The following is an 18,821-nucleotide window of genomic DNA, read 5'->3' as shown; positions in this document are numbered from 1 at the left end:
GAAATTACAGAGGCCAAGTTCATGGTGCATGCAGGGATGTTAGAGGGATTCTGATAGATGGACATGCAAAAAACAACTGTAGGGGCTCATACGTGATTCTTTCCTCTTCAAAATCCAAGGGCAAACTGGCAGATACTTTTAAAAATGTTCCGTTATCTATAAAATGACTGTTCATAAGTCTACCACATGCTACAAACAGAAAGCTCTTGCATTTGTCAGGCTACAAACAACCAATAATAAAAGTGACACAGCTCACCATCAGAAGCTCTCCTGATCAAAATATTTCATTAAAACAGTCCTGCTCTATCTGTCTAAGTCCAGTCAAATGTTTCGTCCAAAAACATGATTACATTCATAGAAATCCATTGACTGGTTTTGCATAATTTCAAATTAGCCTCTATTGTCCTCAGTAGTCCCTGGCTAATCCTTGATAGATGTTTTTGACTCGTTTTACCCAGAATTCTAAGGGGTTGATGTTGAGTTTTGACTCAGCAGGAGGAAATTATAAGAGCTGATCAGGCTGCCCAGTATCACACAGGTGAGGGATAAATGTCCTTCATGAACATAACATCTCTCTCTGATCTCTCTGTATGCTTAGAATGAAAATTCAAGTTGTGTAAATTCATCATCAGTGGAAGCTAAAAAATAAATAATCTGAAACAGGTATTTTTGCTCCATAAAGCAAAAATATCATGCTCCAAATCTGGAGAATAATATTTGACACCCCTGGTTCTGATTGAGAGCCCCCTTGTGGCAGAATTGACATACTGCATTTTAAATGACCTGTTCAGTTAAAGATTTAACTTGGCATCACTTTATTTCCCAGAAGCCCTACTGTAGCTCAAAGCAGTAGTCTTTAGTTATCGCCTAACCATAATGCTTTGCAGTATTTTACGTATTCTATTTGGTGATTGCAGATTAACAGCAATTAATGGAAGTTATTTCCAGCTATTAGGTAGGAAACAGAAACAAACGCTGCACCCCTGCAACAGTCCGTCTTTTCTGTCTTTCTCATCTTCATTCCTTTTTTTTACACTTCCCTTGTTCTCATATCCCTTTGTTTTCTTCTCCTTTGCCTCACAGTCTTTATTTTTTGTTTTCTTACATACCATTTTTCATTTTTCTCTTCCTCCGTAACCCTCTTTACATGACTTTTCTCCCTTTCCTTATCTCTTCCCTTCTTTCTCCCCTCCTCTCCTTTATTTCCTCTCACTCACATCCTCCCCACTTTCCCTTCTAACATCTCACTCGTACCTTCCACTCTCTCCCTTGCTTACTTTCAGCCCTTTCTTTCCCTCCTTACCCTTTCTTTCCTCTCCCCTCCCTTTACCCTCTGTTATCCTTCTTTTTTCTCACCTCTCCTTTCCCACACTTCCCTGCCTCATCTCCTCTCCTTTTGCTTTTTCTCCTCTGTTCTCCTATCTCGTTCCCCTTCTCCTTTCTTTATGCCTCTGCGCCTTCATCTTTCGTCTCACTCCTCTTACCCTCCTCCTCTTCCTCCCTGTCCCACTGCAGATGAAGTGGAGAGGGGGCTGCAGTCAGAACCCTCTAACCTCTATATTGATGTTACATAACTATCCTTATTACTCCTCCATGCATAAAAACCAAAGTCAGCGAGCCAAAAGGGAATTCCAGCCTCAGCCACTGCAGGTACCTGGGCTGACTTCAGTCTCAGTTTGCATCTTTATTCGTCTTTTTTAGTGTTTCTGTCAGTAAAAGATGCTCTTCGTCACAGATGTTACACAAATCAGCTGCAGAGGAATACTGATGCAGGCAGAACTTAGCTGTAAATGTAAATTAGTCACAGGTTAAGCAGTAAGAGTTGGCTGATGGAGCTGCAGAACTGACGTCTGACCCGATCGATAAACCGGCAAAGGTCATACCAATACGGATGGTTTAGTGCCAATTTGTGGATTATGTCTTGCTATTACTCAATCATGGTTCATTGTCCTATTATATGAGATGAAGCAAGGGAGCATGCTATCATGTTGATCTCAGCTTTTAGCTACCCAGTGCAGCATAAAACCTCACTTAAAGACAACTCTAGCAAATGTATACAGCTGCAGATTTTATCATACACTAACCTGTGATGCATTTTACACATATACTCCACCTTTTCTTGCAAAATTGTTATAGCCTTACATTGTTTACTTAGGGTACTTTCACATACAACCTGTATGGTTCCATTGACGCAATCTTGAGTTAGTTTGCAGCGTTAGTTCGGTTTGTTTGCGCTGATGTGAAAGATGACCACCGAACTCTGGTGCAGATCAAACAATTGGACCAAGACCGTTTGAAAAGGTAGGCCTTAGTCTCCCTCCATTCGCCCCCTCTGTTGTTTGTGGTGAGAACACCAACCATGTTCTTGTCTAACTCAGGAAACACTGAGCTGTTCTGGATTGAATCCGCTACTGTAGCATGTAGAATAAAGGAACATGTTTTAAAAACTAGACAGACCTGGAAGAGCTTCATAAACAACTGCGCAAGTGTTTTTTTTCTTCCTCATTCCTCATGCCTGGATGCTTGTTATTGGTTTATTTCTGGAGAAATAATGCCATCCAAGATGAGTTAATGAACGGACACTGAGTTTGCTTTGCCCCTTTGATACACACAATAACAGATGCACACACGTGCTATCTTTGGTGCTGAAGGTCTCATCTAGTGATGCACCAATTTTGAAAATCAGGGTTGATGCCGATACCGACGTTTACTGATAAGGTAGCAGTGCAAAAAGGTGGATCATACAGTTGTAATCTTTTGCAAACGGACAAACAAAGTAGTCCTTATTAGTAGTTAAGTGTTGTTTTTACACTGTGATCAGAGTCTGTCTCCATGTGTAAAAAGATGTTTCAGGGCTCTTACTGAGGGGATCACGTCAGCAGCAGATGAATCCGATGCACAGGCTTCTCTTGTCAGCTATTCAGATGGAGGCAGAAGTGTGATGACGTGATGGGTGGCAAGTGAGTCTTTGTTCCAGGAGGTTTTGCATCATGTTTGAAACGAGCTATAACCGGGTTGAGACGTCCTGTTGCAGTCTTTATGGCTTCATTTCCAACTGTATCTGCACAGCCTGCTGGCGTGAGCCAACAACGGGAAAACATTTAAAGTGTTACACTGTTTTTCAGCTAATTTTCACCTTTTCAACAGAGATGCAACACGCTCCATCTGAGCTGGAGAGACAGCTGGATGGTGCATGCATTAACAATATATCAGACTGCTGTCCATCACTGTTTTTCTCTTACAGCAGCATGCACTTCAGATTTGTCTGTTCCACGTTAGACAAACATTGGCGACTGTCATTGGCCCGATGAGGGTTCACAAGTCCACCATCGGCTGATGCAAACAAACAACAAACTCTACCGATGCATTGATGCATCACTAGTCTCATCCTGTCATGGCTTTTACCTTTCCAGAGGGACAGATGTCTCTGATTTTTGAGCCATCACTCCCAAGAAGGCTATGAGCACCTGATTAATTGATGTATTATTGGAAAATAACAGGATTTGTGAGCAATTACTAACACTTACCATGGGCTGACACACACACACTTTGGCAGACACAAGCACACACTGTGCTGTGGTGCACGCTCTTTTAAAGTAGCTGGTTGTTTTTGGATTTACTCTGTTGAAATCGTCTTCTGCTGTTGTGTTTATTGTGTGTTTGTGATTATTTTGGTACTTTGTATTAAACAAAGTTCGATCCTTACATTATTTTTAAAAATTATTTATTCAAGATTTATGTGTAACTCTGAAATATTTCTTTCAAATATATTTATTTCAGGTCAAAGTGCCAGCTTTTTTTTTTTTACCTTTATTTAACCAGATGATCCCGTTGAGATCAGGATCTCATTTACAAGGGCGACCTGGCCAAGAGGTCAGCAGCACACGTCAAATATCAATACAAATACAGCTTTTATGTCTGTATAGGTGTATTCACAACCCACAAGAAATCGACCAATCAGAGAGCGTTCTCCTCGCCTATCACAGGTTTTGGTCCTTTTGTAAATTCCCCAGTGTGAGCACAGACCAAAGATGATCCCACATGCAACATCTAGTCCTTGATTTGGACCAGATCAACCTAACTAGAGGTGTAAAAACATCCTTAGATTAAAATAGTTCCTCATGTGTTTGCTTTAGTGTGGTTTCCTCTTCTGCTGTCATGTTCCAGGCCGTCTTTCCTCTTCTCTGCTCTGCGTTCAGCCATAGAAAAGTGTTTGTATGCTTGTAACTGATGTATGCCTTAATGTCCTTGTAGAAGTTTCTAAATCTTTGGATTGAAGCAGCCACTCTTTTTCATCTTATTAACAACATAACTGCACAGGTTGACCTTTGCCCTTTGTGCATCCTTTTACTTCTAGAATTGACTGATGCATAAAAGTCTGGATACCAAAGTGAATACACGTGATTCTGTCCTCTCTTTCCTCTGCCTCTCTTTGCCAATTAAAACATTTGGAAATCAGTCTGAGCCTGTTTAGGAGCCTCTTCTTCTCATCTTTTATTCCCTTATCCCCCTCCTCTCATTATGCAAAGATTGAGAAGATTTTACGTAACAAAATCAATGTGCAGTTTCAGGAAGGAATTAACAATTATGGCAAGGGTACGTGCTAAGAAAGAAAGTTTTCAAAGCTGCAGGTGGAAATGGATATTAGATGCTACACAGCTTCACTTTATTTCATGCGTAAAAGTATGCAGCTCCATTGAGTAACAAAGAGGAGAAATGGACAACAATTATTAGAATAATAAAAAACACAAACAAGAAAGAAGCTATCAATACAAAAATTTTAAAGAGTTACATGATTCATAAACTTATTAGTCATGTCTAAGAGCTTATAAAGGCACACACATGGCAACGACACACCCAAACACACACATGCTATCAGACATGGTCATAGTCTCGCCCAGCTGTTTCATGTAAATAATTAACAGTCTTCATTCATGAAGTTTCTTTATGAGGCCCAGGTAGGGAAACCTCCATCCAGACAAGAAAATAACCTGAAGTTTGCACATGTTACGCTGTCAGGAGTCATGCTGGTGCTCACAATGCTAATCAGTAACCTCTTTAACAATGTTCTGATAATGAGTTGTCCTTGAGTGGGTTTCCACACAGAGTTTAGATTAGGACAGACAAGTGATTGGTTGATTATTTGGACACTGAGTTGCAACAGTTTAAACCTGTAAACAAGCTATCATTGCAGCATTTTAAATAAACACAAGTTTTCGTTAAGCAAACTGGATTGATTTTCAATGTATGTAAAGCTTGGCTTCAAACAGCCTTACTCAGCAGTCTCTTTCAGAGCTTCAGGAGACCCAGAGAACATTTTCTACTGACCCTTCATCAAGCCCTTTCCTCCTTGGTTACTCTTACAAGGTCTGACAAAATTTTGTTGGCGCCTTTCTCCCCCTGGCATTATTATGTGTCAGAATGCACTTTTAAAGTAAATCTCCTGGATTTAAAGGGGGAGAATGATTGCTCAGTCAGGAGCTGACATTTCTTGCTGCCAATTTTATCCTCATGCCACCAGAAGTCCCGATTTTTTGAGTGTTTTTAACATTATCTTGCCAGATCCTGTTATCCTGTTAGATGTGTTAAGAGTGAAGCAAGCTGACTGAAGGAGGAAGACAACGGCAGTGATTTAAAATGCAACAAAAAGCATTAAGTTAGATGGGTGTCAGAAATTAAGGAGAAACTTGTTGATTTTGTGGCAACAAAACAAGTGTTTAACAACGTGTATTTTAAAACATACCACAGACAAACTGACAAGCTGGACTGAAATTGCAGTTGCGATAGACTTAGCATGTGGCTAACATCTAACCACAGTAGCTTCTTCAATCGTAAGTCACATCTGAACGTGCAGTATTTGGCGTTTTGAGAGACCAGGCAGAGACTCTGGTAGTCCGTGTACAGACAAACAAAACAGTTAAACCTGTGATTAGTCGCCATATGTGGGGTCCCACATTGAAAAATCTGCAAAGAATTTAAAAATCTTTAAGTGTGTGGCACGCTTTCATAACTAGAAGCTGCCCAGCAACAGCTGCTTTGAAAGGAGGCTCTCTGATTGGTGAGTTTGGATGAATCAGAGAAGAACAAAAGGTCAGTTTTTGTTTTTCATTTTACAGGACGTGCTATTCTAAGATTATACCTAGTGACTGAGTGTGCTGAAAGAATAAGATGGCAGATGGCAGAGCAAATGAGTGCTACCTATGCTGCTATATGCTGCCATAATTCTTTTGTCTTTGTTCATCAGGGTCACATCAGCAAATTCTAATTTTTAAAATGTTTGTTTACAGAATAAACACAACAGCTTAAACACAATTTTAAAATGGGCCAGAGGCCATAGTTGATCAGCAGGCCATAGTTTGGATACCTCTGCTATGGTTGTACTTGTGCGAAGGACATAAAAAGGAAATGAACGATCAATTATTTAATTTGTTTGGGCCATGGTGATCGTATGTTGCCGATAAGCCCATTTAAAAACCAAGTATGTCTGATTAACTCATCAGTTGCAATGACTGCATGAGATTTTTTTCTACATAAAGAAAACAGCTAATCCTGAGTTACAAGCAAGCAGCGGCCTCCAGCGCCGACACATTTAGCCTGTGAAGAAGCTTGAAAAAATGGCTGTCCCTGGAGTTTCCACTTCAAACTTGCAGCAAAAAACACAGGAATACTCATAAAATGCAAGTTTTTATAGCAGAAATCAACGTTTACAGCCTTGGTCAGTATAGCAAAATTTATGTATTGATTTAAACTGTATGAGGGGGGATTTTTTCCTCTAACTCAACTGGTTAGACTGTAGTAGTAGACTAAGAATTATATTTTATCAATACTTAAGCAGATTTCACTTACAGGTGGCTGCATTGTAGCAGCCTAAAACCTCACCTCCATTCCCCTCTTTCCTGTTACTAGGTTGAGACAGTTTTATCAGTGTGGAAGCCCCCATTGTTGGGCTTTGAAAATGCCTCCTCAGATACCAACTGGGGACATCACTAAGACCTCCTCCATTTTTTTTTAACAGTTGAGGGCCACCACAAACCAGAGAAAGAGAAATGTTAGGCTTAGTTAGGCAGCAGACATAAAAAGAACTCAACTCAATGCAGGTGGTTCTTTGTGCTCAAATATTCTGCAAAACCAACACACTCTCACCCTCTCTCAGTCTAATCAGCCTCAGAGAGGAGGGAAAAATCTGCTTTTGGCAAAGGTGTAAGCTTAAGTGGATTTTCTCTTCAAAACTGCACACAAAGCTCAAGCGATACATTAATAGGTGAAGAATAGTTTGGCACGCTGGTAGAGACTTTAGATACTACAAGTCTGTGCTGGATATTACCGTGTTATTTAGATGACTGTATCTTTAACGTCTTTATAAACACCAGTAAAAGTCCAACTCTTCTAAATACAACATGAATTTCTAAAGGCACCTGGTGTGACTAATCCACAGCAGATGTCTTTCAGGAACAAAGCACCACAACAGAGATTCCACATGTTATTTGGGAATTTTTTCTTTAACAGCACAGTGACGTTGCTTGTGTTGCAGCCTTACAGTCATCCCTCCCTCCCTCTCCCTGTGTGTGTGTGTGTGTCTGTATTCAGGTCGCCTTTTCTTGCATAAGAGCTCATTCATAAAACAGCACCACACCTCAGGGAAGGGATGAGAAAAAGGCTGCAGACAGCTGATGAGACATATATAGAGTCTGCACTGGGAAGATTTTGCTGCAGTATTGAACAGTTATGTGAGGTTAAGTGAGACTGTGGTACAGTGTACCTACTGTACCACAGCAGCACTTTAGCTTTCATGAGCTCATTTTTATAATCTTAATATTTTTGCCAACTCTACATTTTGGTAGAGTGGCTGATCTGGTGTGGATAGGAATTTCTGACCGTAAGATATAAAACTGTATTAATATTTGATCCGTTAATAAGATTTTATACTTTTTTGAATTGAGGACTCTATTCAATAAAAACAGCACTCAATGAGGTGTATTTACTTGATGGTAAATCACTGTTTTTGTTTCATAGGTTGTTTGCAATCATGTGATCCTGTTGGATGTCAGGAAGTGAGGAATGTCAGTAGGAATGAATGGGAAAGGAGGAAAGTAAGTACCTTATAGCTCTTATAAATCCTGTAGGCTGCAGTTATCTTCAGAAAATTTCTACATACATTGAGTAAAATCTCTGCTCTTTACAAAAAAGTATTTTTTTTCCCACAGTTTAACTGATTTACTCAGTCCCGACTCTTTTATTGAGCTAAGAGGTTAGCTGCACCCTTTCAACATACAAAAAAATTCTCATTTTGTCACAAAAATGCATTCAATTTAAACGTGACGCACTATCAACCAAATAAATCTTGTGGGGTCAACGACAGAGTGATAATGTGCCGTTTGTGAATGAGCGTGTGCTATGAAATCTCTTTAATGTGTGCCACAGTAGCTAGCTTTTGTTTGAGTGCCAGTTTCCTTTCCTCTGACCCTTGTCATTATTTAATCCACATTTAAAAGCCAAACTGGTACCAAATGAAGAGCCACTGGGGGGCCAAACAACCAGCTTTACTGAGCTGAGCCAAATGATCCAGTTCTCTTAAAAGAGACTGGTTAATATTTAATATTTTATTACTTTTAGGACACAAAAGTAGCCTGAAAATGTTACTTTTGCCCTTTGAGTGCTTGGCATAGTGTTAAACAGCTCAAAGCATGGCCTGTTTCGTAGTTTCTCTTTGCAGAAATCACTACTTTCCCCCCAAGGGGTGTTCTCTGCTGTTGCAGGTTCTGCAAAGAACCTACAGATACATTTCACATAATGAGGGAGAAAAGCTGTTAACAGTGGCCTTCCTGGTTGGCATGACAGGAGTGCCTAGGCGGCACAACGCTCAGCCAATCATAGAACATAGTTGGGGTCCATCACAAGTTATGAAAAGAATGGATGGAGATAGAGTTTCACTGAAAGCCAATACTATACCCAGTGTCACAAAAATAACTTTATTCAGGAACATTCTCATCATAAATTTAACCATTTTATTGCAAAATGTATTTACAGATTTACCCCGCAGAGACGGCTCTGCTCAAAAAAAGCTCCCGCATGCTTTGACTTACCAGGGAGCGCATGGCTAGAAATCCCCATATGGATAGATACATTTATGACAGTGAGTATTGAATACAGTCAGGAGCAATCAATCCATAGCAGCATGAATCTGAATAAGAGGGTGCAACAAGTGTGATGCTGTAAAGGAGGAGGCTGGGGTGGAGGAGGTTAAGCTTCGCCAGCAGAGGCAGCGTGGTGCATCAGCTTTAATGCAAGCAGGAATTAGTGAGAAGTATGTCATATTTAAATACACCGCTGTTTTGAGAGAAAGAGCTGTGATTGGGAGCAGGGAGGCAATAATTAGGACCAGCTGACTGTCAGCTGATCATGGCTGGACATGTGACTACCGTGTCCTGCATGAACTAATGCCATGCCTCGTGAAATAAAATGACAAATCAATGAAATGTTCAGTTTTTATTCTAGAGTAAATATCCCCTTTAAAAGTCTTGTCTGACATTTCACAAAATGCTAACATCTTTATTATAATCCAGGAAACCAAGCCAACTAACCTGCTGAATACTGGAGACTTTAAGACATTTGATTTGGCGATGAAAAGAAAAAGAAAAACATACAAGACAGACTGTAATATATTTCACTTAATGTAAATACATTACAGCGGCTAATGGCGTTTTTTTTTCTTTTGTCTGAGATCACAAATAAATCATGTTTCCTCAAAATAAAGCTGCTATCACTTAAGCTCAGTCTTCTACAGTAGAATAACCCACAGTTTCTATCGTTAAGGCCATATTATGATGACTTTCTTGTAGACGAAGTTACCATCACACCTTGAGTTTTAACCTACTTCTTCAGGTGACCTGCATCATTCTTTTAGCTCACGTGTCATCATCCTCGTGGGATTTTTTTTCTCAGATAACTTTCCCACATTCTAGCCACAACACTGTCATTGTCTGGCATTGTTTATGCCTTTTAAAGCCTAATCTTTACATGATTATACGGTGCCAGTATTTTTGCTCTACCTCAGTGAGACAGAAGCATTATTGTGAGGGAACATTTGGCCTCAACAGTACTGCACTCAATAATGAAGTCTTGAGGTCATTGTAAAGTCACACATCCAAAATAGGTGAACACTTAACTCCTTTAAATGTTATTTATTTTACTTTCCTTTAACGTTAATCTATTGATAGAAAAAAACATCAGCCATGACCCCACCCTTGCCATCCTTGTCCCCCTGATTCATCATCTCTAAGTGATGTTTGTGCTGTTGAGTCTATTTCATCCGCAGCTATCATTATGACAGGCTTTAATATGCACCAACAAACCCGCATTGTGTCCTTCAGGCCTCACAAACAGCTTATTGTCATTCTTTCTATGCAGCCTTGAGACATGTTATTTATTCTGTTGTATAAACTGTAGGGAGATGTTTATGTGAGTTGTTCTCTACCGGACCACAGACTGGGAGGAAAACAGTGCCAGTCTGACCTTTTCAGTACATCTACATATAAGTTTATGATTGTTAATCCTACTGTCAAAGACTTAGATCCATTCTAAGCAGCTGGAATGTACAGGTAATCTGTCAGCCAGGCTAGTATATTTCATAAATAATAATCGCAACAAAGCTAGCAAATGTTAGGCTGCTGCCTTGGCTTTAGGCAACGTTAGCCCTTAGTAAGATTAATAAGCCTTTAGGATTTACGGATACAGCTTAACAAAATGTTCAAGCTTGAATCATTTAAAGTCATTTAAATATTTTAATGTGAAAATTTCAAATATTTTAGCTTTAACCATTCCTTAACCAGCTGATTTTAAACGTACTAGAATTTTCAATCTACAAGGTTTTTTCAGCCACATAGGAAACAGTTCAACAGAATAATTTAAAGGCGTAGTTGACAATTGAATGGGAACATATAGCATATTAAACTTTTAATCTACACATACACTATATGGACAAAAGTATTTGGCCGCCTGACCGTTACACCAGCAGGGACTGTAATGACATTGTATTTAAATACGCGTACTTGAATATGGAGTTGGCCCCCCTTTTCAGCTCTTACAGTCTGCACTCTTCTTTGAAGACTTTCCACAAGATTTTGGAGTGTTTTTGTGTGAATTTGTGCCCATTCATTCTTTACAGAATGTATAAGGTCAGGCACTGGTGTTGGATGAGAAGGCCTGGCTCACAATCTACGCTCCAGTTCATCTCAGGGGGGCTCGATGGGGTTGTGGTCATGGCTCTGTGTGGGCCAGTCAAGTTCTTCCACATCGAGCTCATCAAACCATGTCTTTATAGTCCTTGCACTTGGGCACAGTCATGATGGGATGAAAAAATGGACCTTCCCCCAACTGTTTCCACAAAGTTGGACGCATAGCATTATCCAATATGTCTTGGTATGATGAAGTAATAAGATTTGACCAAACTTCACAGTTGGCACAAGCAGTCAGCCAGGTTACGACTCGCGCATTAGGCTGCCAAAACCAATCCATGCAACACTTGGTGTTGGACTTGGTGATGTGAGGCTTGCATACAGCTGCTTGGCCTTTGAAACCCATTCTATGAAGCTCCCGCTGTACAGTTTTTGTTATTAATGCCAGTGGAAGTTCAGAACTCTTCAGCTAAGGAATGGAGTGTTGGCAACTTTCATGCACCTTTGCAGCCATTGACCCCGCGCTGTGATCTTCTGTGGTGTTCCACTTTGTGGCTGAGTTGCTGTTGTTCCTAAACGCTTCCTCTTTCTGATAACACCACGGACAGTCGACAACAGGGATGAAGTTTCACAGACCGTCTTATTACAGGGTGGCATCAATCTCTGTGCCTCACTTGAAGTCACTGAGCGCTCCAGAACGACCCATTTTGTTAGGTTCATGTTATGTTATAAAAGTATGCAAATTGTCACATATAATATCACTCTATAATAAGCTAATGCCAAGCTAACTGCTTCGCCTTTAGCAAGTAAATGCCATTGAAGAGCTATTTCAGCCCTAATGATAAAGAAAACTGCTAAAAGAAAGAACAAGCTTATGTGACATGTAGGTTTTGGGTTCGCCAGTTTCACCTGCTGTCTTAGAGTGTAATATTTGAACTGTGATGAAGTATGGTGGAGTGCGACTGAGAAGGCAAACTCCAGGGTCAGGAACCGGCAAGAAGTCTCTGGATCTTTTAGCAGTTGTTACCTTGGCGTATCAACAGCTTTATGGTGGACATAGATCCTTTTACTGAGGTGTCACAGGCTCTATAATCAACAGTGACTGCAGCACACATTCATCTTTGCAGCCTTGGCCGCCTGTCAGGATTTGTGTTCATCAGCAGATGAAGAGCATCCCATGGAAACATTCACACCACGCTGAGTACCTGAAAACAGATGCCCCACTGTTGTTTATCACATAAATATGTAATGTGGGACTTTGCTGAAGCTTAATTTTAAGCTAAACATTATGGGAAAACAGATGGCCCAGTCTAAAATTAGCTTGTGAGCTAGAGTGTGCTCTTAATTTAGGAGTGACTAAATGATGCATCAGAATTTTTTGTTAGAAGGCATATCAGCATTGGTGCTCTATTTTTTCTCATCTGGCCAGAAGCCACCCTCTCACATGCTTCACGGCTGAAGGCTCGACACTGAAGTCCAAGAAGAGACTTAAGGATGAGCTAATCAGCTCAGGATTTATACTGTAATCGGTGCTGGCTGCTAACACTGAGAGGATCACAGGAGAATGAAAGAGCAGATTAGACCGCATGGGTTTGAAATTTTCTTGACTTTATATATACTAGGCAATATATCTTTACCATTACATGTTGAATATGTGTAACATATGAGTTTGTATATGTGAGTCTATATGTTAGTGCGTCTACTTTTAGTCTGATGTGTTGACAGAGCGCAGATGTCCTTTGGCTCTCCTGACACAGTGAGGACCAGGATAGGCAGACGTTCATTTCTAGCTCCTTCGCCCCTCCATCTGTCAAGATGTAAGCCAGGAGAAACCAGATCCATCTATTCCCCTCGCACCTCGACTAAAAGAGGGCCTCTTTAATTACTTTCCTTTGCTATTCTGGAAGATGATGAAAAACCACTTTAAGTAGGACGATGACAGAAAGATTTACTTACCTCTGAGGTGACTGATGCCATTAAGATGATAACATTACTGCATTAGCGGCTGTTGTTATATTAGGAACTAGAATCTAACTTTAGCCAATTATACATTCATTTAGTCCATTGTAGATCATTTAACACCACATAAACATTCATTTCAAACAAAAACACTGTTTAATAACACATTTCCCTCATCCTTGTATCCATACAGAATAAAAAATTGTTCTAATCTTGTAGAAATCCTCCAAAAATGTCATTTCTGTTATCTTTAGCGTCAGTTATATACACTTTTCTTATAACTTTTTTTATTCCCATATTTAAATTTCTGTTTTTGTTATTCCTCACAAGTACCTCAACAAAGCATCTGATATTTAGAGCAGTGGTTTTCAAACTTTTCAAACTCAAAGTCCCAAGACACACGACACTCATATCCATGCAAAATACTCTTTTCAGTTCTTGTTGTAGTATCTTAAGTCATTATATAGTTGTAGTAAAAATGTATGGTTTTACAAATTCCCATGGCACACATGGACCTCAAGACGCACCAGTGTGTCTTGTCACACCATTAGAGAACCACTGATTTAAAGTTCTTAACTTGTTTATACTTTTACAGTATGAGGTAAGAGCTGCAATGATGCAGAAAGTAATCACATTGTTATTATACAGCTTCATGCCCTTATAACCTGCTAAATCAAGACCATGATACTGTACAACTCACAGGAACATGATGACCTGCAAGAGCATTGTATTTATGTCATATTATGGTGATAACAGCTGTTAAGTGATAGCTTGTCTTCTGCATATACTGATTTTTTTTTCATTTCATCAGTCCTTAGGGATTCCAGGGTTATCTGCAGAGTGATTATCTCCTGCATTTACACAAGATACGTGAGCAACCAAAGGGGCACACAAAAGATCTTTAGGGTCAGTTTTTTGCTCAAGTGAGTCCCATGAAAACACTGGTGAGCTCATCATTTAGTTCTGAGAACCACTCCAATGACGTTATGAAAATTAGGGATGTGCTATCAGCTGGCTAAACGGTTAAATTTGGGTACCTATGTTGTCAGCACCAGAATATGTGTCAGTTAAACTAATTACTAACATTTTTTTAATCTCTCAGGCCTACAGTCCCGGTCAAACACAGCCACTTGTAGCCACTGTAATCGTTCTTAGTACCTAGCTGCCACATTGTTCTTTAATCCAATACAAACAACCACTAACTACTGTTGCACCAATAGCATCTCGTAGGAATACTGCAGTTTAGCACTATGTTGATGAAGAAAATCAGGTTAGAATTGTCCAAAGGCTGTGTCAGGTTCTACCCACATTAAACCAAAGCATTGACTGGCAATATTAAGCTCAGGAATGGAGACGCTAACATGCAAAGAGGATCAAAGGCCGGCGGTGCTAGCACTGCTAACTTTAGCCACATTCTACAGACTACTCTGCACAGTTACAGTGTAACATTTTACCATTACAGTGTGACGTTGGTTTGAAAAATGAATTTGTTTGAGTTTAGACTAGTCAGCTAAATGCAATTATATTTTGCATTTAGTCAGATGGGAAACTTTATGCCCAGGAACATCACTAACGTAAATAATTTAAATTCTAAATATAAAGGGTGGTGGATATAACTACGCTAAGATAGTACTTTGCTTTGGACTAAATTCTTAGGGTGCTTGATAATGTGCTCGTGATCTCCGTCTGAAGGTGCTGTGGTTTAGCGCTGATGTTTACCATCTTAGTTTAGTTATAGCATGCACATATTTATGAAGGGCAAAAATACAGTAATACTGAGGGTGATGGGAACATCTTTGTATACATCTAAAGTGAGGGGGGGCAAAAATTTAGGTAAAATGTAACCAGGATCAGATGCTCTTCAGGATTGATGGGCAAACTTTAAACAGCAAAAATAAAAGTGACTTGCCTGATTATTTAAAAAAAAAAAAGTCCACAGTATAAATGGCAGCCAAAACTGAAAATCTGAGGCACTCTGATGTGATAAAAATCTGTTTTTAACCAGGATGTCTATGTGTTTCGACTTGCTTTTTACAGTGAGGCTGCCAGGGGACTGTGTGATCAATACTAATAATCCATCCATCCATTTTCTTCCACTTATCCGGGGTCTGGCCACAGTGGCAGCAGGATAAGTAATTCAACCCAGACATCTCTCTTCCCAGGCACATTTTCCAATTTCTCATGCGGAATTCCAAGCCATTCCCAGGCCAGATGAGATATATAATCCCTCCAGTGAGTTCTGGGTCTACCCTGGGGTCTTCTTCCAGTTGGACGTACCTGAAAGACCTCCACAAGGAGGTGACCAGGAGGCATCCTGATCAGATGCCTGAACCACCTCAACTGGCTACTTTCGACGCAAAGGAGCAGCGGCTCTACTTTGAGATCCTTCTGGATATCCAAGGCAGGAATGGATTAATCATGAGTCTTCACTGAGTTCATAATCAATGCTTCTAATACTTATGATTTTTGAAATATAACATATAAACAGTAATCCACTGGAAACGTCGAAAAAAGTCAGGAGATCATAGAGGAAAAATGGATCATCCTCATGAATCTTTGATGTATACTTGTCAGTAAGACATTAAATAACCTGTGAGATTTTTCAAGTAAGAAAACACAAATAGAAATTAAGAACCACCATGAATCCATTAACTAAGTTTGCCAGTACCATGTCTACTAGAAATAAACAGACATAACTTTTTGTTGGTGCTTGAGAAAGAAATAAGATGACAACAGTAAAAGGAGTATCCTCAGGCAGTCATGGAACTCCACCCGTATTAGTCAGTAAACATCCAGTAAAACTTGAACATTAAAAAAAAAACATGTAGAAATGTTGAGTGGCACAAGAGGAAACACAATGAGATTACAAAAATAAAAGGGATCATCCTCAGGTGATCATAAAATCCAACTGGTTTATCAAGAAAACATCCAGTTATCCTTGAAAATTGAAAGGAAATAGCAAGTAGAAATCTTATGTTGGAGCTTGGGTAAAAGAAATGGGATGGCAAAAGTAAAATGGATATCCTCAGGTGATTCTGAATCTATAAATTATAAATGCTGGTAAGAAAAAAATACATTAATTCTTCAAACTTTTCCATGAAAAAGACAAGTAAGAATATCAAGGTGGCTCAAGAAGAAAAGTGAGAGGATCCCAACACTTAGTAGGATCATCCTCAAGGGATAATGAATGGACCAGATTTCATGTTGAGTTCATGTGGATATTTAAGTTGTCCATGATGTGTGTTTTTGTCTGAGTTGACATGTCTCAGACCCTCAGCAGTGTTAATTGTTAAGCCCATCTTTTTGTGAGAGGCTACATTTTTACCGATAAGATAAGGAATCTCTATCAACAGTCCATGAACAAGTGGACTGTCTCACTCTTTGACCCACTCTGATCAATCTCATTTTGATCAATCTTTGTCGCTTGTTTGGCTTTTGAAGTTATCCGGTGAGTTACGACATGTGGCTCATCCTCAGGCTGCAGGTCGAGGGTGAACTGAGGGATTTAAAACAGCACACAGATTTCAGCTACACTTCCTGCTGTTAAACATTCATCTATGAACAGTCGTTTCTCAAACCAAATATAATATGGTTTGAATAAGTTGCTTCTGCTAACAAACAATTCAGACATCTTACAGCATAAATAATTCACTTTATTTAACAGAAATGCACCTAAAAACATTGGCGTACAATCAGACTTGATTTCAGACAGATGACTTATGTGCATAGTGAGGAGGGGTTGTAAGGTGTGTCGAGTATTATTCACAGGGACACCTCCAGTCTTACAACACAGTGACCTTTGACCTTACACTAAAACACCAAATTACTACAAATGTTTCTTTCATACTATGCTTTAACAATTCTGTAAATACCTTTGATATGATTAAATGATTAGATCAGGTGTTTAAATCATATGAACTATTGAAGATTTAAAGGTACAATTACTTAATTTTCATAGTAGTATTGGGATGTGTCTAGCTACTGTGACAGGCATGGCATGCTTACTGTTGCTGTGGACATGTTGGATGTGACATCAAAGATTGCTAGGCCTACATCAGAAACTAGGAACTACTGCTAGAAGCTGCCATTCTGTTGCTGTGATGGACCTCTATTATTCCCTGCCGTCTGCTGTGCATTAGAGGGTTCTGGCTGCAGACTGAACATTTTGGACGGCCACTCTCACAGACTGTTCATCTGAAACGTGGTATATCTCAGGAGGGAAGTGCCATAATTTGTTGGAACAATGTATTTCCATTTTTAGGTGTTTTTTTTTTTTTTAATTCAACTGTATTGACAAAAGTCAAAGGTCTAATCTGGGATTAAATTATGTATAGACCTGTTTTAGAAGTAGTCCTACTTTGCCCATCTTCATTGCTTACTTTATGATCTGAATTGAGGACTTTTCTCAATACAAAATTCATAATAGTAAACAACTATTTTTATTTCATGGATGAACTTCACACGGTGAGAGGGTAAGGCTGTTAGAAGTGGCCTTGTCAACACTGCAAGCGATCCAAGAATGCTTTGTGAGTAGCTCACAGCAAACCAGGTAAGCCACTTTTAACAGCTTTACAGTCTTATTTTGTGAAATTTATCAGCTGAAGAAAAATAGTGACTGCAGTTTGATAAATACACCTCAGTGAGTGCAGTTGCCATCCAACAGAATCCTGAATTAAAAACAAGAAGTAAGAGAGGTGAGCAAAGCAGGGCGTCTCTACTTATCAATTATAACTACTTTGAATGACAGCCCATAGTTGTGGTGATGAAAGCTTCACATAAAGTATAAAGAAGTTGGAAATAAAGCTACAATTACCAGCTTTACCACTGACTTGCTTGAAGATGTACACACCTCTACACTTTTAGATTGCTCTAGAATAGCTTTTTTAGTGATTTTACTTGAATGTAAGCAGAATTGTATGCGAAATACTGAATGTGGGAAATAAAAACTGTTGTTAAAGTTGAGTTTTATGAGCTAGTTGTCGTTCTACAACAGTGGAACTTCAAAACATGTTGTAACATCTACTTTATGGCATTCCCTAAGCAAACAAAAGGGAAGCAAATGAACCACTGCTTGTGTTTGCAGCAGAAGGAACTGTAAAACATGGAACTCTCAAACAAAAACTCTCATAAAAAAAAAATGCAATAAAAATATCAGGGCTGATTTTATATTGACGCATACAGCGTTGGTTTTATATGGGTATGGCATAACACTGAGCTGAGCCCGAGGTTAATAACTCAAGAGATTGGCCTGGTTATAACTGATATAGCAATCTTAACATATTTGTGGATTTTAGAGCTTTGATTTAGGGTTAAATGCTTTAAATGAAGCCGGTTTACAGCAAACATTAGGTTGATATTGACTGATATTGCCATTTTTGTCACAACTTTATAGATCCAGAAAATATTCCTTACTGACTGAACTACTGAAAGCTTTCTAGACAAGATGAATGTTTTTGGACTTTTCTTGTTCATCTAAACTTAAAAACTTAAAAGGCCATGCTTAGACTGTGGATTAAGATGGAAGGAGCAACAGCCACCTGGAAGAGAAAGCATAAAATTTAGACCCCTTCTGGCTGGCTTCCAGATAGGTCATAACCCCACTTTCTCCATGTTAACAGATGGGATATGGATCAAACTATGAACTTAAAATTCATGTCAAATAAATTTCTGTCAAAGTTTGATCCTGTC

Source organism: Cheilinus undulatus, linkage group 23 (genome assembly GCF_018320785.1).
Source record: "Cheilinus undulatus linkage group 23, ASM1832078v1, whole genome shotgun sequence".
Lineage (NCBI taxonomy): Eukaryota > Metazoa > Chordata > Actinopteri > Labriformes > Labridae > Cheilinus > Cheilinus undulatus.
This window is presented reverse-complemented; position numbering follows the sequence as displayed.